The following is a 27297-nucleotide window of genomic DNA, read 5'->3' as shown; positions in this document are numbered from 1 at the left end:
TGTTTTATTTCCCTGTGCTGCAAGACTACCTTAGAATTAATTTCTATGGCTACTTAAAGCTCAAGCCCCAATCACTGATTGCATTAGCTAATTTCATACATTTTCCAACTTGCCTAGAATACAAATGTGCACCCGTGTGACAGAGCTGCCCTGTGCCCTGCTTAGAAGCCCTTCCACACAATGCACTGGCAATTCCTTTGGGTGGAAATGTGTCTAGTCAGTGATTTCAAAATAAAATGCTGTTACAGACAATAGTGCTCTCAAGCAAATTCATTTCATTTAGGACCTGTGGACAGACTGGAGGTCAAGTAGAGTTGAAAGGGTCAAGTGGCTTTCAGACAGAACTCACTGCCTTTGTTCTTTTAAATGCTGTCACTAGTCGCAGCTACAAAGCAGTAAAATAATGAGCATATGGGCTTGGCCTGAACTCCTGGTGTTTTACCAACTGTAGGGCACATGCAAGGCTACCCAGTTGACTCCAAAGGTATCATTCAAGATGAACTTGAATTTATCAGGCTCCAGGGTCATTTCCAGTGCATAGGTTGCAGCAAGTTGAAAGCTATATAGAGACTATCAGGTTACTGAAATGAATGTGTAACATGGGGAGGCCTATTGCTATGAAGATTTGGATATATTGGAGGTACATAATGGATGTTGGGCCTCACTTTACCAGAAATTCGGAATAGATGACATACTTGTGAGTTCTGGTTCATTCCTGGGTCCTATTCTCAGTTTTGATACTCTAAGTTGTAATATCTAACTCAAGGAACTATGCATTTGAAAGTAAAACTTTGCGTTTTGAAAGTCTAAATTTTCTCAAATCAACCTCCAAGTTACTGAAAGATATTCCCATAACAAACATGACTCTGAAATATATTGCTTTAAAATAAAATGTTCCTAGTGCCATAAGATAAAGTTGTAACTCCTTAGGAAGGAAAAAAAAAATGAGACACAGGTAGATGGTTTTTAACAATAAACATTTAAATGATTCAGAAATACTCAGGTGCATGTAGATAAAACAAAGACATCATTTCCTTTCTATTTGCCCTGTGTTTGAGGCCAAGTTAATTATCTCACATCATTATCTCACTGAGCCCTTACAACTAGCTAATATTTTGCTAACGACATGGATAATACTTTATTTCTCAATGTTTACTATGAATAATGGTAGTGGACATCGTGTAAGTTACATAGCCATCTAGGTTGGTGTATTTGAACTATGACTTTAAACAAAATTTAGAAAACATAGCAAGAGATGATAAGTAAGGTAAAGTTAAAGGTATTTTCACTAAATGTAAAAATTACCTTTCTTTTTTATTAAATAGTTATTTATTTAAAAGAGAGATTATGGGTGAGATCAGGGCCGCCAGCCACTGCAAACGAACTCCATATACATGTGCCACCTTGTGCGTCTGGTTTATGTGGGTACTTGGGGATTGAACCTTGGTCCTTAGGCTTTATAGACAAGTGCCTTCCCCTCTAAGCAATCTATCAAGCCCTACCTTTCTACAAGCCAATGCACCATGAAATTCCAAAACTACATATTATCTGACAAAATAATTTATTTGATTTGAATGCTTCTTGACATATACTAATATTTCACAGGTTACAGACAAAAAATTCTCATGTGGAGATATCCTAGAGGGATGAGTCCTTAGCTAATATTCCAGAGAAATTTTAGCCAAAAGAGCTCACTTGTAACCAGAGTTTGTCTTCTAGGTAATACATATCAAAATTCTATAGTCATTTTGAGAAGAAAGCTGAACCTGAAGTCCTTTTCCTGCTTCTGGTAAAAATACGTGGTATAGAATACAGAATGCCTAAGGTAAGTCTGTAGAATTTTTAGGTACATTATAAGGCTTACAGAGATTTATGTGACATAAGGACATTAATACTAGTTTAATGGATTTGCACAAAATGTTGAGAGGAATGAGATTTAAAAATAAATTGTAGCAAACCCAAGCAAAGGGTTTTAAAAGATTCAAAAGCATGAGGCAAACCTTCATCTACTTCAGGAGACATTGCCTATGGCATGTTATCAAATTAACACAGTTCTGAAAATAAATTAAATACAGGTTCATTTATAAAGTTCACAAGTAGGTAGCTTTAGAAGTGAATAGAAATACATATATAAAATCCTTAATGATTGCTTGCTTCTGAAAAGATAAAGTGTGGGATGTTGAGTTTTAGCTGGATGAAACATTCAGTGTATAATCTATTAACTTTAGTATTGAGAGTTCATTACTGATATATGGTGTATAGCCCTGTATTACTTAAGAGCCGGGATATGGTCTAATAATTATATGTTGAGTGATGTCAGCATCATGTGACATGAGAACGTACACTGTCTCACACCTAGTGTATGTGGTTCATCTTTTATTTACTGTATCCTCCTGAAAGCAATTAAGACACAGCAAAAGTACAATGTGAACCTCCTGCCAGCATAGTATGGCCCATACTTCACATAACCTTTTTCTAAGTGCAAAGGTGCACACTAAAATGACAACACACTATTGTAAAATAAAAACTAAGGGGCTGGAGAGATGGGTTAGTGGTTAAGCGCTTGCCTGTGAAGCCTAAGAACCCCGGTTCAAGGCTCGATTCCCCAGGACCCACGTTAGTCAGAAGCACAAGGGGGTGCATGCGTCTGGAATTCGTCTGCAGTGGCTGGAAGCCCTGGCCCACCCTTTCTCTCTCTCTCTCTCTCTCTCTCTCTCTCTCTCTCTCTCTCTCTCCCCCTCTTTCTCTGTCTGTCGCTCTCAAATAAACAAACTAAAATAAAACAAAAAAAGGAAAAAGAAACTAAGCTAGTAACAGTTGTTTGTTATAATAATTATCAAGTATTGCATATTTTGCATGATTGTAAGTACTATATTTTTATGCAAGTGGTGGATTAGCTAATCTGTTCCCACTAGCACCACCACAAACATGGGAGCTGTGCCTAGCACAGGACATGGTGATGACTACAAGGCCGTTAAGCAATAGGAATTTTTCAGCTTCATTAAAGTCGTATGAGGTCATCATTTTCTATGCGATCCATGGCTGATTGGAATAGTGTTAAGAATCTCAGGACTATCAGTTTAATTAAACAAGTGAACCATAGAATTGCTAAGTTTGTTTTTAAAAGAAAACAGTATTTTTCCTCCATGTCCTTGGCTTTAGCTCAAGACAAAATACCAATGGTTGTTTTTTCATTTGTTTGGTGTTGGCATATATAAATATAAATATGTATATATATATATATATATATATATATATATATATATATATATATATCCCTGTATCCCTGTAGCCCAGGCTGAGCTGGAATTTACTTGTAGTCTCAGGGTGGCATTGAACTCAAGATGATCCTCCCACTTCTGCCTCCTGAGTGCTTGGATTAAAGGCATACACCTACAAGCTACCCAATAGCATCACCAACTGGGACCAGATGTTCAAACACATGACCCTATATTGGACACATTACATTCAAACCATGGCAACTTCTATCATTGAAAGTTTGCAATCCTTATAATCCATCTGCTTAAAATTTTACCAGAGTATGCAAGACAATACAGTTCTCAGCCACTGCTCAATTAGGTATGTAAAAACTGGGCGAGTGGGTCATGGACTTTACATGCTGTAGAGCAAGTTATTAGTGTGAATGCAGGCATGGATGCCAGGACTAGAAAAACTATGGAAATACAGATCAGAAGCAACCCCACTGAGGTGGGACCTCAATGGATTGGGGCAGGGAGAAGGGAAATAATGGCACCAACACATTATGTGTCCATACAAACCATATTATTTTAAATAAATAAATAGGGCTGGAGAGATGGCTTAGCAGTTAAGCACTTGCCTGTGAAGCCTAAGGACTCCGGTTCGAGGCTCGATTCCCCAGGACCCACGTTAGTCAGATGCACAAGGGGGCGCAGCGTCTGGAGTTCCTTTGCAGTGGCTGGAACCCCTGGCACACCCATTCTCTCTCTATGTCTCCCTCTCCCTCTCTCTCTGTCACTCTCAAATAAGTAAATAAAAATGAACAAAAAATATAAAATAAATAAATAAGTAAAATTATACCAGAAAATAAAACAGTATAACATCAAGAAGAATCTGCTAGGGTTAAGAAAAGAATTTGAAGAAAATGCTTGCTGCCCATTCCTTCATTTCATAATAATTCTGATCAGTAGTAAATTTCAAGAGTTTCAACACTTTATAAATTTTACAAGTAAAAATAAAAGGGAAGGTGAGGGCTGGAGAGATGGCTTAGCGGTTTAGTGCTTTTCTGTGAAGCCTAAGGACCCCGGTTCAAGGCTCAATCCCCCAGAACCCATGTTAGACAGATGCACAAGGGGTGCACGTGTCTGGAGTTCATTTGCAGGGTCTGAAAGCCCTGGTGCACCCATTCTCTCGCTCTCTGCCTCTTTCTCTCTCTCTGTCGCTCTCAAATAAATAAAAATAAACAAATTATTTTTTTTAAAGGCAAGGTGCTTTAAAGCAAGATAAAAAGCAAAAAAATTACTATTTATGACATGAGTTTAGTTAACAGAAAAACAAAGAAAAAAATCAACTCACTATAATGTTAATTTATTCCTAGCATGCAGGATTTCATCATTCTCTTTGAAACCAGATTTGTTCAGATTCTGAAACAGTGTTGGATTTGTGTGTCTGATAGGATTTTGTCTTAAATAAAGGGCATTAATAATGGGAGTTACAAAAATAAAATGGATCAATGAAAATGAAAGTAATAGAATTAGCCGGGCATGGTGGTGCACACCTTTAATCCCAGCACTCGGGAGGCAGAGGTAGGAGGATTGCCATGACTTTGAGGCTACCCTGAGACTCCATAGTGAATTCCAGGTCAGCCTGGGCTGGAGTAAGACCCTACCTTGAAAAACCAAAAAAAAAAAAAAAAAAAAAAAGTAATAGAATTAAGTGCCTTGTTTTGCTTAAACCAATCTCAGCTTTTGATCAGGCCCAGAGCCTCCCAGAGGGTGGGCTACTCACAGATGCAGTGCAGAGGTGGTCTCAGAAGTTAGGAGTTGACTTCTTGTCACTCATGAAATGAAGACCTGATGAAGCCTGGCTTGTTTTCCCAGGGATACCCTTTGTGTGCAAACTTAAGAAACATTGAACCACTGTCATCTGAAACCTTCATGCTTTCCAAGGAGCCAGCTTTTGCCCATATGTATGCCCATTACAAATGTAATATAAGGGGAAAGTGCCAAACAAAATAGCCTTTAAAGTTAAAAATGATCATTTGAAGCTCAAAATTGCCCTGGAAGAAGTTACTTAACCTCACTGATCCTTAGTTTGCTTGCTCATAAAATGGATAAAATAGTATCTGACATACCTACTTTATACAATTGTTACAAATAAGAAATACAATAATGGGGGCTGGAGAAATGGCTTAGCAGTGAAGCGCTGGCCTGTGAAGCCTAAGGACCTTGGTTCGAGGCTCAATTCCCCAGAACCCACGTTAGCCAGATGCACAAGCGTCTGGAGTTCGTTTGCAGTGGCTGGAGGCCCTGGTGCACCCATTCTCTCCCTCAATCTCTCTCTCTCTCTCTGTCTCTCTCTCTCTAACTGTCTCTTTCTCTCTCTGTCTTTCACTTTCAAATAAATGAAAAAAATAAACAAAATAATTTTTAAAAAAGAAATATAATAATGGATAGTAAAGTGTTTTTAATTCTATGTATTATCAAATTCTAAGGCTGAAAATGCCTATGTTTTTTCCCAGTGGAACAGAAATAATTTTACATATGCCATCTATTAATTCCTCTAAGAAATAAATGATAAAATAAGTGAAAGTCGCTTATGACTACAATGAAATTTAACTGTAACATGGCTCACACCCTATTTCAATTGTCATTTTCTAGGACTATTTGAATTCTGCCATTGCACAAAGTAAACATTAAAGTCTAAAATCAATGCTGTGGCAATAGCTAAACAGGAGAGAACTTGCCTAGTATGGGTAAGGTCATGGCTTAAATCGCCAGCATGAAAACAACAGCAACAAAACTCACTAATTTGAAATAAACAAATAAATAATTATCTTACCCAGATGTCCATCAGTAGATAACTAAGATATGGTATATCTACACAATGTAATTCTACACAGCAGTAAGAAAAAAAATGACAAAATGAAATTTGAGGAAAAATGGTTGAGCCTAGAACAGATCATTCTCAGTGAACTTACCCAATCACAGAAAGAAAATCACTGCATAGTCTCACTCATCTACAGCACCTAACCTGAATCTATACAAGATGCCTTACATACCCACCAAACAGTTCATGGACTAGACAATAGGATGGGTGGGGAGGGAGAGGAGGGCAAGGCAGGGGGTGGAAAAAACAAATCTAGACCCAAATGGCAATGGTACCATAAAATTCTACAACCTAAAAGGCTGACCAAATGGCTGAACCTTCAGCAGGCCCTTAGAGGGAACACCTGAGCCACAAGACACTGGAGAATGTATGATGAGGACTAGCATGTCGCTATCATCCACAATGAGCTTTTGATCAGAGAAACCTACAAGGTTTCCTAAAAGAAAGACAGATTTCTGACTGAGTACTTAATGACCCACAAAAGGTTGGTGATAAGACCCTATTGCTGAGGTCACCTTATGCGGTTAACACATAAAATGGAATGGCATGGCTGGAAGCTGGAAGTGGTCATTCCCCAGACAGTCAGTGCATCTAGTGCCAAAAGGTGCTACATGGGAGACTGGGGAAAAATGACCAATATCTGTCCAAGCAACTCATGGTCTAACGTACTTAGTAGCAAATAACCTGGTGTGATGCCCACACAATAGTGGCACACAACCATGGTGGGGAACCAACTGCTCTTGATTTGGCTAACTGATCCCATCAGTGGTATGGGACCCATAGCTGGATCTGGGAAACAAGTCAGAATCATATCCTAACATAAGCCCTCTCTCCATTATCAAGCTACCACCAATGTGGGCTGCAAAAGGGCCTACACCTATTAAATTCTCTATAAAAAAGTAAGGAATACCTCATTTGTCTGGTGCTAACTTACTCTCCATTGGAGAATCTGCTTCTCTTTTTCAGATAGATGCAGATCCTAAGGAGCGAACCACCCCATCATACCTCAAAAGGGCTCCAGCTGAAACTAAGAATAATTGGCAAAACAAGCAAGGGTGCTATTTTCTTGGTGAACTGGATACCAGCATAAGGGTGAAGGAGATCAATACAGAGAAAAATCAACTCCTATCAAGTCAGATATCCAGAGACCCAGAGGCTCCCAACACCTCATCACTGAAGCAGACCAAAAATGAACCCAACATGGTTCAGGGAAATTTTGCAGAAGAGGATGCAGAAATAATGTCAGAGTCACATGTTTGGTCATGATATGCAGAGACATTTATCCTACCCATAATTTTGGGCTAACTCCAGAATGCAGGACCCATATACCTCAAAAAGGAGGGGCCAGGGGGAGGGTGTAGGACATGGATGAGCCTAATAATGGTACCCAATTGACTGTATTCACTGAGTACAAAACTAATTAATAATAAAAAACTATAAAATCAATAGTCAGCTTTCTTTTTTTAAAATTATTATTTATTTATTTATTTGAAAGTGACAGAGAGAGAAAGAGGCAGAGAGAGACAGAGAGAGAATGTGCGCACCAGGGCCTCCAGCCACTGCAAACAAAATCCAGATGTGTGCGCCCCCTTGTGCAACTGGCTAATGTGGGTCCTGGGGAAATGGGCCTCAACTGGGGTCCTTAGGCTTCACAGGCAAGCTCCTAACCGCTAAACCATCTCTCCTGCCCTCAACAGTCAGCTTTCTATGTAAATTTACAGTCTCCAAATGTCCTATGACCTGTGTAGTTCCCATGATGAATGTGTGATACGTCATAAGGTCACATGTATTACTGGTGTTTATAAATGCAACTGTGATGCTATTGAGGATGGTGGTTGCTGTGATGGCAAGAAAGGTGGAGAATATGCAAATAACTTGTATTGGTCTAAAACTTTTCACTTATTCATACCTTGTGAGATACTCCTGCAAGATTTATGGAAGGTATCAAGTTAGAAATTGGAGGATGAATCGTTTTCTTTCCATAATGGACTTTTCAGAGTTTTAATATTCAAAAAGGTTTTTCTTTGATTTTTTAAAATTTTTTATTTATTTGTTTGAAAGTGACAGACAGAGAAAGAGGCAGATAGATACATCAAGAGAGAATGGGAGCGCCAGGGCCACTTAAAACAAACTCCAGATGTGTGTACCCCTTGTGCATCTGGCTAACGTGGGTCCTGGGGAATCGAGCCTCGAACCAGTGTCCTTAGGCTTCACAGGCAAGCGCTTAACTGCTAAGCTATCTCTCCAGCCCTTTTCAACAAGGTTTTTAATGTGAAATACCATTAGGAGTTGGTTATGCAATCATTTATGCCAAACATCAAAGCTCAGAGAAATTAAATAATATCTGAATGTACCCACCAAATTGCTAAGTAGACATAATCCAAATTTCTAAACCCTGGAGTGCTCTCCTTCATGATATCTATGATGTAAGAATATTCTTAAGTTTCCTTTCTCTTTCCAGATTCTAAAGTGAACCCCACCACCATTTCTCTTGTCATCTATTCCCACATTCATTTGTAACCTTGAAATTTGGGATCAAAAATTCTGAAGTTATCTCTAAAACTCCAAGACACTCCACTTCTAAACACTTCTTGAATTAGTTATTTTTATGGCTATTATGACCTATGGTTATAAGTGGCTATGTAAATAGACAAGGCAAATAATATGTAAAGATTACCAGTGCAAGAGGTCATGCTGCATTACAGCTGGTCACATGGTGAATCTGGGATATAGTTTAGCGCCTGATAAACCAATACTACTTTCTTTTTAAATACATGCAACAGTAGTGGCTATCAATAATTAGCCTAAAATTCAGCCAATGCATTTAAGCACTGGCATTGTCTCATTTATTCCTCTCACTGAGATAAATGAGTAAACTCCAGGTGATCAAATTACCATCCAAGGTCACAGACTGTGAGAAGCAGGCAAGCAGAATTTGAACCCAAATCAAATTTTACTGCTATGTTCACATTCCTCACATTGGATTTGGAACTCTCAAGAACCCAAATCAAATCAGTTTTAACAAAAACAGTCCAAAATGAAACACTGTAATAGACATCAATACAGTCGATATTTCTTTGCTAACTAGGGAGCCTAGATACTCCTTTCTAGGCTCAGAAACCAAATGATTTAATCCAACTATTCCACTACTTTTAATTCGTCATTCTGAACCCCATTTTGCTTGCTTCTGTTGAGGAAAAACAGTGCCTAATGTTTTTTTTAGGAATTAAGGAATTTGAAAAATCACAGATTTTTTTTTTTAATACTTAGAAAGCCTAGTCTTTTTTTTTTGTTGTTTATTTTTATTTATTTATTTGAGAGTGATAGACAGAGAGCAGGAGGGGGTGGAGGGATAGAGAGAGACAGAGAGAGAGAGAGAAAGAGAGAGAGAGAGAGAGAATGGGCATGCCTGGGCTTCCAGCCACTGCAAAGGAACTCCAGACACGTGCACCCCCTCGTGCATCTGGCTAACGCGGGTCCTGGGGAACCGAGCCTCGAACTGGGGTCCTTAGGCGTCATAGGCAAGCGCTTAACCACTAAGCCATCTCTCCAGCCCAAGCCTAGTCTTTTTGAAGAGATATAGAATTATTGCTCTGAACCAAGGAATTAAAAACAAAGGAGAGAGAAATGAACTTTCTGGGCACACCTGTCGTGTAGATACTCAGAAAGCCCCTTGCAGATGCATGACACATGGGTGTGAATGATATAGCATCGTTCAAAACATGACAAACCTAAAAAGAAGCCATGCGAGGGACTTCCTGTGCACCATTCTGGTGACGTAGGAGGATATGGATTGGGTACAAACACTAGCACAGGGTTCTTTGTTGGCAGATTAATTATTTTTGTGACTTGCTCTAGTTGAAGTTTTAAGCCTCTCCAGGAGAGAGACATGAGATAAAATGAGACAAAGCGTCCTTTGCTCAGTACTTAGAGCACTTCTAGGAGTTTGGAAATTGCTTGGAAGCCATGATAAAACAGGGGATTATACATAATAAGATACAAGATCATTTTTCAACTTCAACCATATTAGTGGGGCTATAAAATGTTATTCATTGTTTGATGTTTTAATAAATTGCATAATCTCTTCCTCTTAAATTTTACAAGTTTGTTGAGGCTGCTGTGTTTCCAGGAACCTTAATGTCTAAGTACTACTCACACTCCATTATCTACATGGGTAAAGACACCAAAGAAATTCAAGCAACCCAAATCATGTGGCATGGAAGCTAAGGCCTGTGTGAACAATGTTCTAGGCTGAAAAGCAAAATCATGACCTTAGTGTAAATAAATATGTAGTTAAACTATATCTCTGTTATTTAAGCATAGCCATGCATAACATTTGCTAGTCATGTCTAGCTTCTCTTTTTGTCATATAACCTAGAAATAATATTTTCAAAATGCCATTATTAGAAATATGAAACCCTAGCCTAATACTTTGGCAAGAGTAATTTAACTGTGTCTATATGAAAGGTCTGTGACAAGCACTGTCACATCTACATTTTAAAAACTAAACTGAAACTCAGAGAAGTTGCAAGATTATTCCAAAGTCACATGGCTAACAAACAGCAAAGCCAGAATACTAACAAAGGAAGATTGAAACTTAGCTGAATTTTTTTTGTTCATTTTTTATTTATTTATTTGAGAGCAACAGACATAGAGAGAAAGACAGATAGAGGGAGAGAGAGAGAATGGGCACACCAGGGCCTCCAGCCACTGCAAACGAACTCCAGACGCGCGCGCCCCCTTGTGCATCTGGCTAACGTGGGACCCGGGGAACCGAGCCTCGAACCGGGGTCCTTAGGCTTCACAGGCAAGCGCTTAACTGCTAAGCCATCTTTCCAGCCCTTAGCTGAATTTTTAATTGTGCAGAAGTAAAGCTCATTATTTCTTACTACCAGATGTGAAACAAAATAGAGTATCTCTAGTAGCCATTGTGGCAAGAATGGTTACAAAACCCTCAGGGCATAAGGGGATTTACATGCACGTTGGCTAAGGGATGGAAGAGTGATAATAATATAATAGTTCTATAAAATCTTGAATTCTTTTCTACTGACACTTTCCCCCAAGAGAACAAGAATAGAATATATTAGAAATGAATAGTGAAGAATATGCCTCATAAAATTTTGTCTCACTTCAGAAGCAAAACATATCTTTCTTTTTACAATGCTTTCATGTTATTAATTTTTGTCAGAAAAATGTGAAGGTCAAAATCATTGCATGTTATTGTATGATTCTTGCAAGGCCATTTCTTGAATGCATCTGAAATTAGTATCTAAACCCACTGGTATGGGAAACTGTGCCTTTCAGAGATTGCAGACTGTTGATAGGTAATGCTATTATGAGTTGTTCTTCCTACCTAAGAAAAATGTCCACTATTTACTCAAGATTGCAGCACTGTGGTGATTTAATTTTTATTTGAGCACTTTCTTCTTCCTTTCTTTACTTGCCCTTATCCTATGATAATAATATTGTATGAAAATGATAACACAGAGATTTCACCAGATGCATTGTGTTGTTGATATGTGCCTGATTATTTTCATTTTGTGTGGGTGTGGTGTATCTGAGTATGAGCAGATGGGCTTGAGTGTGCCACAGTGCACATGTGGAGGTCTGCGGGAAACCTCCAAGTGTTTATCCTGGAAAGAGTTTCTCTTGTTTTGTTTTGGTTTTTGGTTTTTTGAGGTACAGTCTCACTCTAGCCCAGGCTGACCTGGAATTCACTATAAAGTCTCAGGGTGGCCTGGAACTCATGGCAATCCTCCTACCTCTGCCTCCCAAGTGCTAGGATTAAAGGTGTGCACCACCACGCCTGGCTGAAAGAGTTTCTCTTGTAATCCTCCACTGCACAAAATGAATACCAATCTCACTCCATTTCCTGTTGATTTACACTTGTTGGGATTACAAATACATGTACTACTTTCTTTATGGAATTATGTAGGTGCTGGTGCATCAAACTTAGCCAACCAGCTTGCAAGCAACCACCTTTAACTGCTAAGCCATCTCTCTAGTCCTTGTGATTATATACATTGTCTCAACATGTTTGCACATACATATCTGCTCCTGATTATGATCAAGTTGTGAGGATCAGTTCAAGTCCAAGTATAAACTCATTAATCTATTTGTTCACTGACTACTTACTGAGTGCCTACTACATACGAATCACTGGGCTAAATTCAAGATGAATCAATAATAGTCCTACCCAAAGAATAAATCATCTTTGAATTTTATTCTAACATATCTTTTTAAAATGTGATACTAGTGGCTTATAAATCAGGGCTTCTAAATCAATTTTTTTTCCTGGACATCTACTGTTCAAATACATCATTTTAACAGAGAAGCAAAAGTAATGAGTGACATTTTAAAATGACTTTTCAATACAACTGAAGACATAAAGTATATTCAGTGTCCAACCTAAGCAGTTAATCTGTGTCATAGATCTATTGAGCACTGAAGAGGATAGAGTGGCATTAGCAAATATCACTGAAATGGCACTGAAGCAAAAAGGAAATGTAGAGATTGCAGTGATCAGTTCAGAATAATAACAATAATAATTGTGACTTCTCTCACATTAATTCTAGTGATCATATCTATGTTGCTATAACTCTATCTTGTGAATCAGTTCTTATAGCCATAACAGCATTCTAAAAGCATCAGGAATGATTTATTCATTTATTTTGTTTTTTTGAGGTAGGGTCTAACTCTAACCCAGGCTGACCTGGAATTTACTATGTAGTCTCAGGGTGGCCTCAAATTCATGGTGATTCTCCCACCTCTGTCTCCTGAGTGCTGGGATGAAAGGTTTGTGCCACCACACTTGGCATGAAAGTTTGATTTTGAATTTACAGGTATGATAATATAAATAATATTATTATTTTCATTTATCTATAACACAGACATGACCAATCAAAGTAAAATTCATATTTATGAAATTAACAAAATATAATATGCTGATATGGGTCTTCTATCTCCTCTTCTTTTAACCTTTGTTCATTTAGCAATTGTGTTTGAGACATCTGGATTTTACTTGTTCTTGTAAATCACTTGTTTTGTTCAGAGTGGACTTAAAACCATGTGAAATAGTTGGCAATATTTAAAACACATTTAAGAATAGGGAGTGGAAATTGCAAATAAACATGTAACATCCCAAAGTATCTTAAATGTAAGTTTTGGAGACCATTGATCAACATGCTTATATGTGATTGGTTTATTTCCCTGGGAGTGGGATTTCTGAGCCATAGGACTTCCTATAGTTCCATTCTCAGCCTAGGTCACTAGCTTGCTAACTTTGGTATGCAACCGGACTTCATGTTTCCTCTCTCCAGCTGGATGATCTCTTGGGAAAAAAAACAAAAACAAAAACATAGAAAGACAAGTAGTTAAGGAAACTATATCACTTTGAGCCATCTTAAAATACCTAATACCTCTTTCAAAATTAAAATGATAATTTAGAAGGGGGCTGGCCCCTGAGAGCTAAGTGCTGAAGGCTAGGTGATACTCAGGCATGTGGAAGAAGGAGAGACAATTTCTCAACACTTGCATTGGGTATTTCTGAATGTGACACTAAAAAGCATAGTAACTATTTACCAAAAGACACTGAAATATTCTTCTCAGAAACAGAATTAATATACAACTGTACCTTAAAAGGAAGAAAATTCCTAGTCCACTTGGAAGAGCTAGAGAGAAATAAAATTCAGACCAGCAATAATGCCAAAAACTAATCAGGATGGTCTGATGAGCTCATTTGGAAGGGATAGATGTGCAAAAGTTAGCACACACCTATAGGGAAATGAAACACAGCACCCAGTAGAATAGAGAATTAAGTAATTACAAATCAAGACAATATTTGCTAAAGAGAAGCCACCCACTGAACCTGTTTAGTATCTAGTCTTAACAAGCCTGAGGAAGTATGTACTGGCAGCCTGTTCACTTCTAAAAATGACAGATTGGGTGCACATGGTGCAGAAAACCAAACAATGTAGAACTTTCCATACAATTTAACGAAGACAGCAGTTTGGGTTTTTTACAGTTTTTTTTTTTTTTTTTTTATGTCTTTAACACATACACACACACATACACATACACATTTCTGGCTGTCTTTCTTTCAGGTGACCAAGTCAGACATGGCTTTCAGATGGTGTGGACAACTTCTGATTTTGCTCCAGACGTGAAGGCCATAGCATAAGCATGTGCTGACTCCAAATTTAAATTTCAAAGGGTTTGTTCCTAAACAGAGGTACTAAATGTAGTGCTGGAAGGAGTCCTCAGATGTTTAAAATATCCTCACATTTATGCTTAGCTTAAATATTCTGCTAAGGTATTGCACATTACAATTTAATGCTTTTTCTTTTGTGGAAAAAAATTCAACTGAAACAAAATAAAGATAAAAGAATATTTTAGTATGTTAATTTCCTTACGGAACCATACGGTCACATATAGAGGAAAATGTTATTAAAGGAAAATAGCAAGAACCTGCATGACAGATAGTTGTAGGTAAAATAAAATATCTGTAAAATGAGTGGTTTGATGAGACATATATGGGCCAATGTGTGTGGGGGGGGGGATTTCCTCATAAATTAGGAATAGAAAATGAAAATTGAGAAGCATTTCCAGATAAATTATAATGGACATTTGGTAACATGAAATATTGATTCTAAACATGGTAGAGACCAAGCTAGAGAGTAGAATGGAATGAATAGACATTTCAATGCATAACAAGCATACATTTTTTTAAAAAAACTTGAGCTATAGGAGTTGGTTGCTTTTGTAAAATTGCCCCAGAAAGAAATGCCATCACAAAATTTAATAGTGTTATATTTTAAAAATATTAAAAGTGACTTATTTTTAGATTGCATTATTAATTTATTGCCTTATCTTTTCAAATAAACTAAATAATTCTATAACTTGGGGAAAAGCAACTTATTAAAACAATTCAGTTTGTCTGTTTGAAATATTTGACATATTTTCCCTGTTTATGAGGCATTTCTCTCTAAATATAATGAATTTATAAAAATGCGTAAGTGTAGTATGAAACACATTGCTTATATTATAATGTTAAAAAATATTTTTTGAAAGATAAATGGAACATTAGACCAAGCAGGGACCTCTTTAGATCCAAACTACAATATGGGAGTGACAAATACTCTTTTATTGACCAAAATTCAATCAGTCTCTTTGAATCCTCTTCCCTGCTAGACTTGCTTTTGCCTGGCCTGCATTATGTAATTTAGGCAAGAATTCTGTCCAGTCAGTCTAGCTAGAACCCTCTCCTTACCCCCAGGTGTTCTGGTCCTTTGGTTGTTAGTCTCCTTGATCTAGGCTGTGTTCACTGCCCATTCGAGTTATATACCATGAAATCTTCTCCCTTCTGAATGAATTCTGTTAACACCTTGGCGTCCAGTTCTCCTAACACTAGTGAGTGTCATCTTTTTCCTTTATCCCTTATATAATCCAGATTGGAGCTGGAAAAGTGAGCAACCTAAAAATGTCAGCAAGTACAGAAAAAAATAAAAGTGCCCCCTGCCCCGAATGGCCAATTCATTTAGTCAGCCTAGGGAGTCAAGATTCTGTTTGAAACCTTGCACAAACATTAACTAACATTGATGACAGTTATAAAAGTAGAAGGCTACACTACAAAGCTTTTAGAAAGAAAAAAAAGGACAGAAAAACAGCATCTGAAAAAGTGCTGGTAAAGGCTTATAACATATAATATGAAGGATAAAACTTAAAAATATCCAGTGAAGAGAACAAATGATAATCAGCAATATGTGGAAGAAACAAATATCCAGGGGATTACGACAGTGCAAATCTTACTATGGGATCCCATCATAGAACCTGCTTGGCATGAAAGAGATTATGAAATGAAAGGCAAATCAGTGGTGGCCAATGGACTTAAGAGGAGATGAAGCTGAAGCAAAACATGTGTCAAAGGACAAGCGATTCGAGAATAATTGGATTGCTCTGAATGTTGGCGATCACAATGTCAAGACCTGGCCTGGGATCTTGTACTACAGTTTCTCAATGTGTCAAGGTTGTGAGCGACTGTGTCAAAGTAATATGGGATTTGTAAGAGCTCTAAGAGACACCTTGATTTGGAAAGGGATTCACAGAGTTGGCTAAACATTTCTGAAAGTGTCTTGAGGATGCTTCAAAGAGATTGACATTTGAATAAGTTCACAGAGCAGAGATCAACTCTCAGCTGTGTAGACAGGCATTGGCTATTCACTGAGGAACCAAATAGAGCATGCTGCTGGAAAGACGGGCCAGGCCTCCTTGCCCTTGGACTGGGGCATCTGTCTTCTCACTCAGATATTGGAGCTCCTGACTGTTAGGCAGAATACTGCATGTACAACAGCTCTTCTGGATCCCTAGATTGAGGATAGCATATTATAGAATCACTTGGTCTTCATAATCATGTCAGATAAATCTCACAATACAGCTACCTGTATCTCTACCTTTATCTATCATCTATCTATCAGTTATCATCTCTTCTTTACCATTTATCCATCCATCCTTTTTTCTTACAGTTAAACTCAGAACATTATCACATTAAATTTTATAGCTGTATGTGTATCTATAACTATTTCAAGAGAGAATGTTTAATTAAAGTATTCCATAAATAAATGTTGACTTAATTGTTTTGAAGAAGTAAAATAATTGTCAAAATGATCATGAATGCATTGTTTGTTGCTAAAGTTGGAGCACAAACCACTGATCATTAATGGTATGTCTGTTTCCAGATGCAGAAACATTGAGAAAAATGATCAGATAGAAAAGCTCCAGATTCAGCTTATAATGGAAAGGTAATTGACCCTGATTTTTGAGAAAGTATTCCATATAACACATAAGTTTGGCTCCTAGAAATAAGAACACACACAAAACAGTTCTCTGTAGTTTATCAACATCACACTGTTTCTGTATTTTAATATAAGTGAAATCTTTTCTTCATGAATCTAGTTGAGCTTTGATTAAATGGCTTAAATTTTTAAACTTCATTTCTCCTATCTGTAGAAGAAGGCTTATGGTTTCTACCAAAGAATAAGTATTTTCTTTTTTGGTAAATTTACTGTCTCTTAGTAAGGTAATATATAAATTGTCCATCAATAGTAGTTATTGGATAATCTTCAGAGATTCAAGAATGCCAGGGAAACTTTCATCTCGGTTCCTGTCTGTAAAGTTTATCAATGAGATTAAGAACAGGTTTTATGGTAGAGCATATTATAAACATTCATGCTACAGCTTCAAATCCAACCTCATGGGTAATATATATTTCCACGTATTCTAAAGAATTTTGCATATGCTTAGTTTATAATAGAAAAGGTGATAATGTATGAGATTAAAAAAATATAATGGCAGAGCTGAAGAAATGACTCAGTGGGTTAAAGGCACTTGGAGGACTCAGTTTGATTACCCAGTACCCACATAGCACCAGATGCACAAAGTGGCACATACATTTGAAATTCGATTGAAGTGGCAGGAGGTCTTGGCATGCCCATGTCTCTCATTATCTCTGAAATAAATAAATAAACATTAAAACTTAAAAATGTGAAATAGTAAGAGATTATTACATATGTCCAAGGAATGACGTAGTCACATAGCAAGGTAAAGAGATTCAGTTTGACAGTGATTGATCAGTGATGCTGACTTAATATAATTGCAAATCTCTGGATGATGCTCATAGCAAGAAGCTCAGCATTAACTCCTTCCTATATCACACATACTCTATAGACAGTTATAAATTATATCTTATGAATTACAACTTTCCTACCTGCCCTTTGGTCTCTTTTATTTCCCCAAGATTGTCACTACTTGCAAAAGTGCAATTATTTTCACCATTTAGACACCAGTTTTCTCCCTGAAGTCTGTGATGACACAGGTTTGTGTTCTTCCTGCCTCTTGAGATCGAAGCACACACTTTATGCTTCAGATTCTTGCCTCCAGCCATGTCTTGAAGGCTCCAGTCATTTAGAAGAAATCTGTGTTGGCTTTTCACTGACTCCAGTGTAACATCTCTCTGTTTCAGCATGACACATTATCCCCATTTTGATCTGACCCCTAAACTCGCCCTACCCACCTCCCAATGCACATCAGATATTACTGACCCATTCCCAATATTGCAGGCCTCTGTGTCCATTTCTTCCCCACTTACAAAAATCCTCTTCATCTGCCAGACTGTCCTGTACCCCTTTCTATAGCTGGCCTACACACAGGTGCAAAGCGCACAAAACCTCCAACATTTTTATGTCAATGAGAAAAATGTTTATTATAATATATCTTTCATTATTATTACAAGTATAACTAAATCTCACATTTCTAGTTTGCATTATAAATTCAATTTATATGACAACCTTATAAAATACTTCATTTCAAATGTGTGCCTGGAGCAAAAGCCTTTAAATACTCAGGAGGTGGCAGAGGTGAAGCACATGCAGCTATGTACGGCTCAGTGGTTCATAGATGCTTTCTGAGGAAGTGAATGAGGGAATATACACATCTATACCACTGTATTACTACAGCCCAAAACAATATATCTAATAAATCCTCAATAAAAGCCATTGAGCAAAATAGCTTTGGGTGAAATATTCCTGTAACATTTTAAAAGTTTTAAAATATCACCGTAATATTCCTGAAACTCAAACAACCAAGCTCTTGAACACAGGCAGGACAAATAACCAAATAACTGCAGATGAAAGAAGGAAACAGAAAATGCTACTGAAGGATGATTTGTTATCTGAAAGAGGAAATGAGAAGCCACTGTGAGAGTGCCAGAAATGGGAAATTACATTAAGGATATAATATTAAACAAAAGGTAAAATATCATTACTCTACGTAATGGGGAACAAACGAGCAGGTGTATTATTTCTCTGCCTCTATGAAAAAGGTAAATTTGTAAATGTTATTAGTAATGTATAAGTAAATACATTTATAAAAACCAGTTTCATGAAGGATGTGATGTTGAGTAGCATGGTCATATTAATAACAGAGGAAAGAGCCAGGTGTGGTGGTGCAAGGCAATAATTCCAACACTCAGGAAGCAGCGATAGGAGGAACACATTGAGTTTGAGGGCAGCCTGGGCTGGCATGAGACCCTACCTTGAAAAATAAAAAAAATAAAGAGAGAGAAAGAAAATGAGAGAGATTATGTTTGTTACTATAACCAGGAAACTCACAAGTATATCATGCAGTAAAATCGATGATTAAAAATATTAGAGGGAAAAAAATATTAGAGGGTAGAATTCCATCATGTAGATCTTGGTTATCCATTCATCCAATAATGGGCACCTGGGTTGATTCTAGTTTTCAGCTATTATAAATTGAGTAGCTATAAACATGGTTGAGCAAATGTCTCTGAACTGAGATGTGGAGCTTTTAAGGTAAATGCCCAGTAAAGGGATAACAGGATCTGATGATGCTCACACAGATGCAATAGTTACACACAGCCATAGGGTAACCAACTGCCCTTGGATTGGCTAAGAGATCCACTCAGTGGGAAGGAATCCATATCTGGAACTGGGAACAAGTCAGAATCATGCACAGATAATGATTCTGCTTTCCATTGTCAAGCTCCAAACTAAACTTACACTATAAAAAATATCTGAACCCTTATAATTCTCTCTAAATTAATAATGGTTATCCCATTTAACTGGCACTGACTTTACTCTCCATTGGAGAATCTGCTTCTCTTTTTGAGATGGGAACTGGATCTGAGGAGATAAATAACCCAGCACACTCCACCCAGGCGCCAGCTGAAACCACAGAGGAATTGGGGAAATGTGCAAGAATGTTGCCCTCTCAGTTAAGCTGATATCAGCACAAGGGTGCTGGAGAAAGATAAATGAGGACACTCAACACCTACCGAAACGGACATCTAGATGCTCCTAAGTGCCCATCACTGAAGTAGACTTAACATGCTCCCAGCATGGCTCAGTTGGGACATGTTGCACAGAGACATTGCCTCTCCCCCATAACTGGCTGCTGCCCCATAATGCATGACCTACAATACCCGTGGTGTTAACCTGCCTCCCCAGTGAGGAAGGCCTCTTCAGCAAAGGGCAGGGAGGAGGGAGAGGATGGTGCCATGTGATGCTTACATAAATAAATGTCCATAGCTAATAATAAAAAATAAAATGCAAAAAGAGAATATTAGAAGGAGGAAATCTGATAAAAAAAAACTAATAGGTTATAATGATGTATTCTTCAATAGCACTCTAACATGTCAGGATCATTCTACAGTGTAACTAAAGGCCTCACTCCTTTGTATTTAAATTATTTTATTTAGTATAAATATATGTATAACATAAATATCTAATATAAAGTATATTTCATTTTTATTTATTTGAGAGAGAGAGAAAGAAATAAGATGGGCATGTCAGGGACTCCAGCCACTGCAAAGGCATTTGCAGTGCATCTGGCTTACATGGTACCTGGGAAATTTAACCTGGGTTATTTGGCTTTGCAGGCAAGCACCTTAAACACTAAGCCATCTCTCTAACCATATTACAGTTTTCTAGTTTTGTTATCATTGACAACTTCCATAATTATTAGCAATAGGCCATGATAACTCTTTCTTCTGTCTCCCTTTCCCCTTTACAACTCCACTCTCCATCTAATCCCCTTTTATAAAATGGTTGTACCTTTTAGACCCCCTTTTCCCTGCCACAATTCTGTTGAGGGTCTTCTTTCGTGGGGTGGGGTTATTGATATTCTTTGTGGGGACCAAGAGGTCTCAGTTACTCTGTACAGGAGTGGTAGAAACACAATGCCTCAGGCTATTCCTACCCTCCCTGAGGCTCTTATAATCTTTCTGCCTCCTCTTCCACAATGCTCCCTGAACAAGATAGGAATCTGATTTATTATTGCTGTAGACTCTGTAACTCTGTTTTGATGTGGTTTGAATGACCATGGAGTCTGTGTCTGTCACTGTTTCCCTGAAACTGGTTTTCAAACTAGCTATGAGGGCAGTATTCATGTCATTGCTTCCTCTGTAATTACAGTATGACATTGAGTTATGTTTATTTTGCTATACTCTAATAGTATGTCCATCACTGTACCTTATTGCCTGTGAAGTATTGGTCTCTCTATTGTGTTTAAAATAAACTCTGGCCCAGTTATGAAAACTCAAATGGAACAATTCTCTGACTAAGTATGATGGTCTTTTCTACTAGAGAAAAAGGTGATACTAGAAGAAGCAAGAACGAGCCTTTGTCTATAAAATTAACTTCTTCAAAAAACATTTAAAGAGATTTTTGAAATGCAAACAGAGATTATTACTCTTTAAAATATTCCCTCAAAATTATTCCCTCTTTCCAGTCCAAATATTTTTGAGGAACTTGCTTTTTGTCTCTAATCAGCTTTGTGCTCAATCAAAATCTTTCTTGAAGCATTCCAAGGAATATGACACACTAGAAACTTCTCTGCAGAGAAAAATGAAACATTACCCACTATGCCTAACTTCTAATGCAAATAAACCCAAATGTCAAAACAATGCAGAAGTTATACGTATAATGGCAAGCTGAGAAAACGATTTACAGTGCTTCCTAGTCCCCATTTATTTTATAGCTGCCATATGAGATTTTATTTCTGGATGAAAGCTGCATTGATAAAGAGGTTTAATTGTCTGTCAGTGTGCCTTATGGTGAAGCTACTTCATTTACTCCAAGTCTGCATCTCATTATCAGTTCAATTCTCCAGGCTCCCCTCCATCTTATGGTGGTGTAATTAGGGTAGTACTGTTGATGAAAGGCCAAGAGACATGCTCCCTCTTCCCCCAGGTCTCCTCATGAATCTCACAGCCTATTGATTTTTCCATCCTCAAGTAGATCAGGCATCACTCAATCATGATATTAGCTGTCCATTATCTGAATTCCCCACTTTCAATAGCTGTCAACACCATCGAAGCCAGCAGATCAACCCATCAACAGCCAGGCAACACCAGCAATCAGAGATGTATTTGCAAGATATGCCGAAAGTCCTATCCTGGTATTTTTTTTCTCCAAAAAAGTTTCTATTCCTATCATGAGATTTTTTTTTTCTTATTTAGCATTTGAATAAAGCTTTCATTTCCTAACAACTGTACTTGGAAAGAGGTGTTTGCATTTAAAAGGTTGATTGTGTTATCTGCCTACAAGCCATAATTTTCCTCAAAACTAATTCTACCCTTTTTCCACATCTGTAATATTTTGAAAATAATCTGACACTATAAACAGTCAGAACTTGTCAAAGCAAATAGATCCTTCTAATTTTAGGAAAAGATCTTTATTAATTTCAACAGTGGCTGAAAGAGATGATTATTACATTAAAAAGGAAAGGATAAAAATGAATGTAGAACACCCCCCATCTCTCTCTCTCTCTCTCTCTCTCTCTCTCTCCACACACACACACACACACACACACACACACACACACACACACACACACACACACATGCACATATGCACACATATGAGAGAGAGAGAGAGAGAGAGAGGGTGAGAAAGAGAGGAAGGAAGGAAGCATTTGAAACTAAAGATGGAGAGAAAAAAAAATCCTTTGAAATTGCATATCAGTTCAGGAAGATACACTCTAAACAACACCTTAAACATTGAGAAGAATGGTAACTGTAGAGGACAGAAAATTTGAACATGTGTACTTAATTTTAGAAAATGAAGATGTTTACTGTACAACTGAAACCTAGTGAGTATGCCTCCTGAATGGAAAGCCTTCCCACATCCTCTTTAAAGGTATTTACTTTGTGCATATTTTCTACTCTTCCCAATGAAAACAAAGATGACTTCTTCACTAGTCCCTGTGTTAATTATTTGTTGAGACACTCTTAACATGTGGCATGGTTTTAAGGCATTGTTGTTTTTTCTTTCCCTTTGAAAACAAACGATGTACCTTCCTTCATTCTCTCCAGGAGTCCTTCTTCTGTTGGCACATCCATTCACAAAATGTTTATGAAAAATCTACAACTCCCCAGGTGCTTCTGAAGGTGCAGTGAGTAGGCCAGCTAACTTACTTGACTGCATATATGTTCATGGTTATTTTTATATTTTCATAAACATACTTTTGTAGATAAAAGAATGAAGAGTTTAGTTTGTTGGAGTCTTTTTTCCATTGTGCATCAGTACAGGTTTTTCACTTTATAGCACAGGTTTCTAAGTTGAGAAAACATGGCAAATGTAGCGATTTGAGGTGTTTGCTATTATAAACTAAATGTTGATAGTTTAAACTATATGAAAGTGAGATTATCAACATATAATATGATGTGAAAGGCTTTTTTAGTATATAAAGTATTTTTTTTCTAATTTAAATATCCAAGTCTGAAAAAAATCAAGTGAGTACATTCTTTAGTCTTACTTGATAGAAATTTCTGTAAATTATATTTTGTGTTGCAGAGTATATCACTGTACATTAAAACAGGGCTTCCTAGGTTTTATTATTTGAAGTGGAATACATCTCTACAGTTTAAAAAGTCTACAACTTTAAGGCTAATGTTCTACTTTAACCAATTTAATATTTTCTTTGTGTCATTCTCTCAAAGTACATTTGTTAGGAGATGAAAGTTTTGATGCTCCTTGTGTGGAGCCCAGACTGTTTCTGGTTTTGCCCTGTGCCTTTCATGCATCATTGCCTGCACAAATACACTATTTTAATTTTTCATGTGCACAAGGCTATCTTTTAACAGCATGAGTAATCTGCTACTTGGCATTCATGATGTCATTTAGGATCAGAAAGCACCATAACTTTGATATTATTGTCCCAGTTTCACAGATGATGAAATTTTGGTCAAACACACTCCCTGATATACCCATGTTTATATCACAGATTGGATAGAAATAAGTGAGTTTTTAAACAAGTTCTTGCCAATTCTAAAATACCTATACTCCTTGTATATTGCATGCTGCGTGAAGGAATATAGAATAGGGATAAATAGACCGGCCATGAAATGTATCAATGAAACAAGTCAATACTCCACATTAGGAGGGAAAGTAGGAACTAGCAATGTAGGATGCTGCTAGAGAAATAAACATTAATTGGAAATGTCCCTGGTAAACAAGGAAGTGGGCTCACACTATTTAGAATGTGTATGTTCTTTACCTTTGTGGGGATTTTAGAATCCAGGAAGCCAAAGGTGATTTATTTTTTTAACAGAAATCTAGGGAGGGGAATTGTAGAAGTAAAAGCTAGTGGCAATGTCAAGCCTTGGCCCAATGGGACGAAACACTCCCAGAATTCAATGTGAAGTTGTGAGGAAATAAGAAAGAAATTCGACCATTAATCAGGTTGGAAGAGCCAGATCCCAAGGAGTCTTGTGGGTCACCATGACGATTAAACTTTATTCAGATGACATGGAAAAGAAACATATTCTAGGACATGAAACCAAGAGAGAAAAGATTATCCCAGCCTTCTCTTTTTAGAAAAAATGATTTCAGCAGAGAAACAGGTCTTGATAAATATAAATAGATTCAGGTTAATAAAAATATTAATACCTCATGGTGGATATTATGAAAGAAAGGCCTAATTGGATAAAGTTCTCTGTCACTGGGAGCTTGTCCTCAAATTGTGGATTGAACTATCCATGATACTACAGTTTTTGAAGCCCATCATGAGGTGAATACTTTTACTCTACCAACCATCTTTCTCAAAGTTCTACCTCATTAAATGCCCAGAAACTAGATAGTCATTTGACCAAGGACTGTAACTTCTGAAGTCATGAGTCAAATAAATCTTTCCTTCTTAAAGATATTTATCTTACAGAGTTGTCAAAATAACACAAAAGCTAATACAACTGCCTAAAGTTTCTCACGTCACATATGAAAATATGACCATTCAATTGTAGTTTTTTTTTGTTATTTCAAGTAAAATTCTTTAAAAAAACAACTTCAGGAAGATATTCTTCATATGTGTTGTTCATTTGGGAACCAAAATCTCAAATAAATCCTGAATAAAGTAAATTATGCTTTTTGGATCATTTCCACAGAAACAACAAAGAATCATCAAGGGTCAAAATTCAAAGACACATCTGTAAACCGGATGTTTTAATAGTGACATGCATCACAAGAAGTTCTCAGTCAGTAGAATGTATGAAAATTTTATACCACCCTTAAGTTTATTGGCCAAGACAATTCACTTCACACATAACTTCAGTTAATCTTGTCTTATTTTGAGATGTATGTGTATGTTGGGGGAAGTGTGTCAATTTGTAAATAAATAAATAAAAATAAAAATAAAAATAAAATCAACAACAACAAAACCTTTTGCCATAAATCTTATCCCGGACTTTGCTCTTAGTCATCATCTTTTTCCTCACCTTCCTCTTCTTCCCTTTTCTTCCTCCTTTCCACTTCCCTCTTTTCCTCCTCCTCTTCTTTTTCTCTTATCTTTATCATATCACCCTCCTCTTCATTCCTTTTATTTCTTTCTTCCTCTTCCTTTATAAGTAGAGACATCTATGTTTCCCAATGTGTTAGAATTCAAGGGATCAATAAATATTTCAATTTTTCTAACCTTGGCTGCCCAAGTAGTCAGGACCTCAGGCACACTGCACCACCTTGCTTATATACCCCACTTAATTTCTTTACCATACTTTATAATGGTTATATTGATGGAACATGCATTACAAGTTTAAAATAATCCTAATGGGGCTGTGGAGATGGCTGAACAAATAAAGGCACTTGCTTGCAAATTTTGCCAGCTTAGGTTAAATTTCCCAGTCCATGTAAAATCAGATTCACAAAAAGGCACTTGTATCTGGCAATTATTTACAGCTATGGTACACCCATTGTCTCCCTCCCACCTTGTAATTTTCTCTCCCCCCATAAAAAAAGTATTTAAAAAATTTAAAATACATAATTGCTCATATATATCAGTAAATTACATTTAAACTACTTATGAAAATGGTGACTATGCAAAGAGAAACCACACCATACATATTTTAAAATGAAATCAAGGCACTTTAAAAATGCAACACCAGGTCAGTGGCCACTAAAAAAAGGGGGAAAAATATAACTAATATACAAGAGTTAGAGGAGAGATAGAGGGGGAAGGAGAGGGACAGGGAGGGAGGGAAGATGTAGAAGGTTTAGGTTAGACTTGATCCTGCCCTCTCCAGTGTCTTGTGTTTCAGGTGTTTCCTGTAAGGGCCTGGTGAAGATTCAACCATTTGGTCTGCCTTTTAGGAAATAAATTTTTATGGTACCATTGCCATTTGGGTCTAGATTAGTGTTTCCCACCCCTTCGATGCCCTCCTCTCCACTCCCTGTCCATCCTAGTGTCTAGTCCATGAGATGCTTGTTGGGTATGTAAGGTATCTTGGGTAGATTCAGGTTAGGTGCTATAGATAAGTGAGACTACATGGCGATTTTGTTTCTGTGATTGGCTAAGTTCACTAAGAATGATCTGTTCCAGGTTCACCCAGTTTTCCTCAAATTTCTTTGTGTCATTTTTTCTTACTGCTGTGTAGAATTCCATTGTGTAGATATACCACATCTTAGTTATCCATTCTTCTAGTGATGGACATCTGGGTTGATTCCAGCTCTTAGCTATTATGAATTGAGCCGCTACAAACATGGTTGAGAAAATCTCTCTGGCCTATGGTTTGAAGGTTTTAGGGTAGATGCCCAGTAAGGGAATAACTGGGTATGTTGGTATCTCTATAGTCAGCTTTTTCAGGAGTCTCCATATTGCTTTCCAAAGTGTTTGTACCGTCCTACATTCCCACCAACACTGGATGAGTGTTCCTACTTCTCTACATCCTTGCCAGCATTTATTTTCATTTGATTTTCTGATGTTTGCTATAATTATTGGGGTAAGGTGGAAGCTCATAGTTGCTTTAATTTGTATTTATCTGATGACTAGGGATGATGAACATTTTCTTAAGTGTATGTTTGCCAGTACAAGCATGGGGATATCATCCACATTGAGCTTTTGATCAGAGAAACCTACAAGGTTTCCTAAAAGAATGACAGATTTCTGTCAGAGTACTTGATGACCTACCAAAGGTTAGTGGTAAGACCCTATTGCTGAAGGTACCATATGCAGCTGACATGTAAAATGAAATGGCATGGCTGGAAGCCAGGAGAGAGTCAGTCCCTAGACAGTCAGCGTATCTAGTGCCAGAAGGTGCTACATGGGCGACTGGGGGAAATGACCAATGTCTGTCCAAGCAACTCATGGTCTAACCTACTTAGTTTCAAATAACCTGGTATGATACCCACACAAGTGCAATAGTGGCAC

At 37.3% G+C, this 27297-nt stretch overlaps 1 protein-coding gene across 7 annotated transcripts in view; it reads right to left on the bottom strand.

Annotated features, from left to right (window-relative positions):
• Nlgn1 (neuroligin 1) overlaps nt 1-27297 on the bottom strand; it is a 917175-nt gene that overhangs the window by 163129 nt on the left and 726749 nt on the right. The window lies entirely within an intron of this gene.

The sequence above is a fragment of the Jaculus jaculus genome, chromosome 11 (genome assembly GCF_020740685.1).
Source record: "Jaculus jaculus isolate mJacJac1 chromosome 11, mJacJac1.mat.Y.cur, whole genome shotgun sequence".
NCBI classification, from domain to species: domain Eukaryota; kingdom Metazoa; phylum Chordata; class Mammalia; order Rodentia; family Dipodidae; genus Jaculus; species Jaculus jaculus.
Note: the sequence above shows the minus strand (reverse complement) of the source record. Positions and strands in the feature narration are given on the sequence as shown.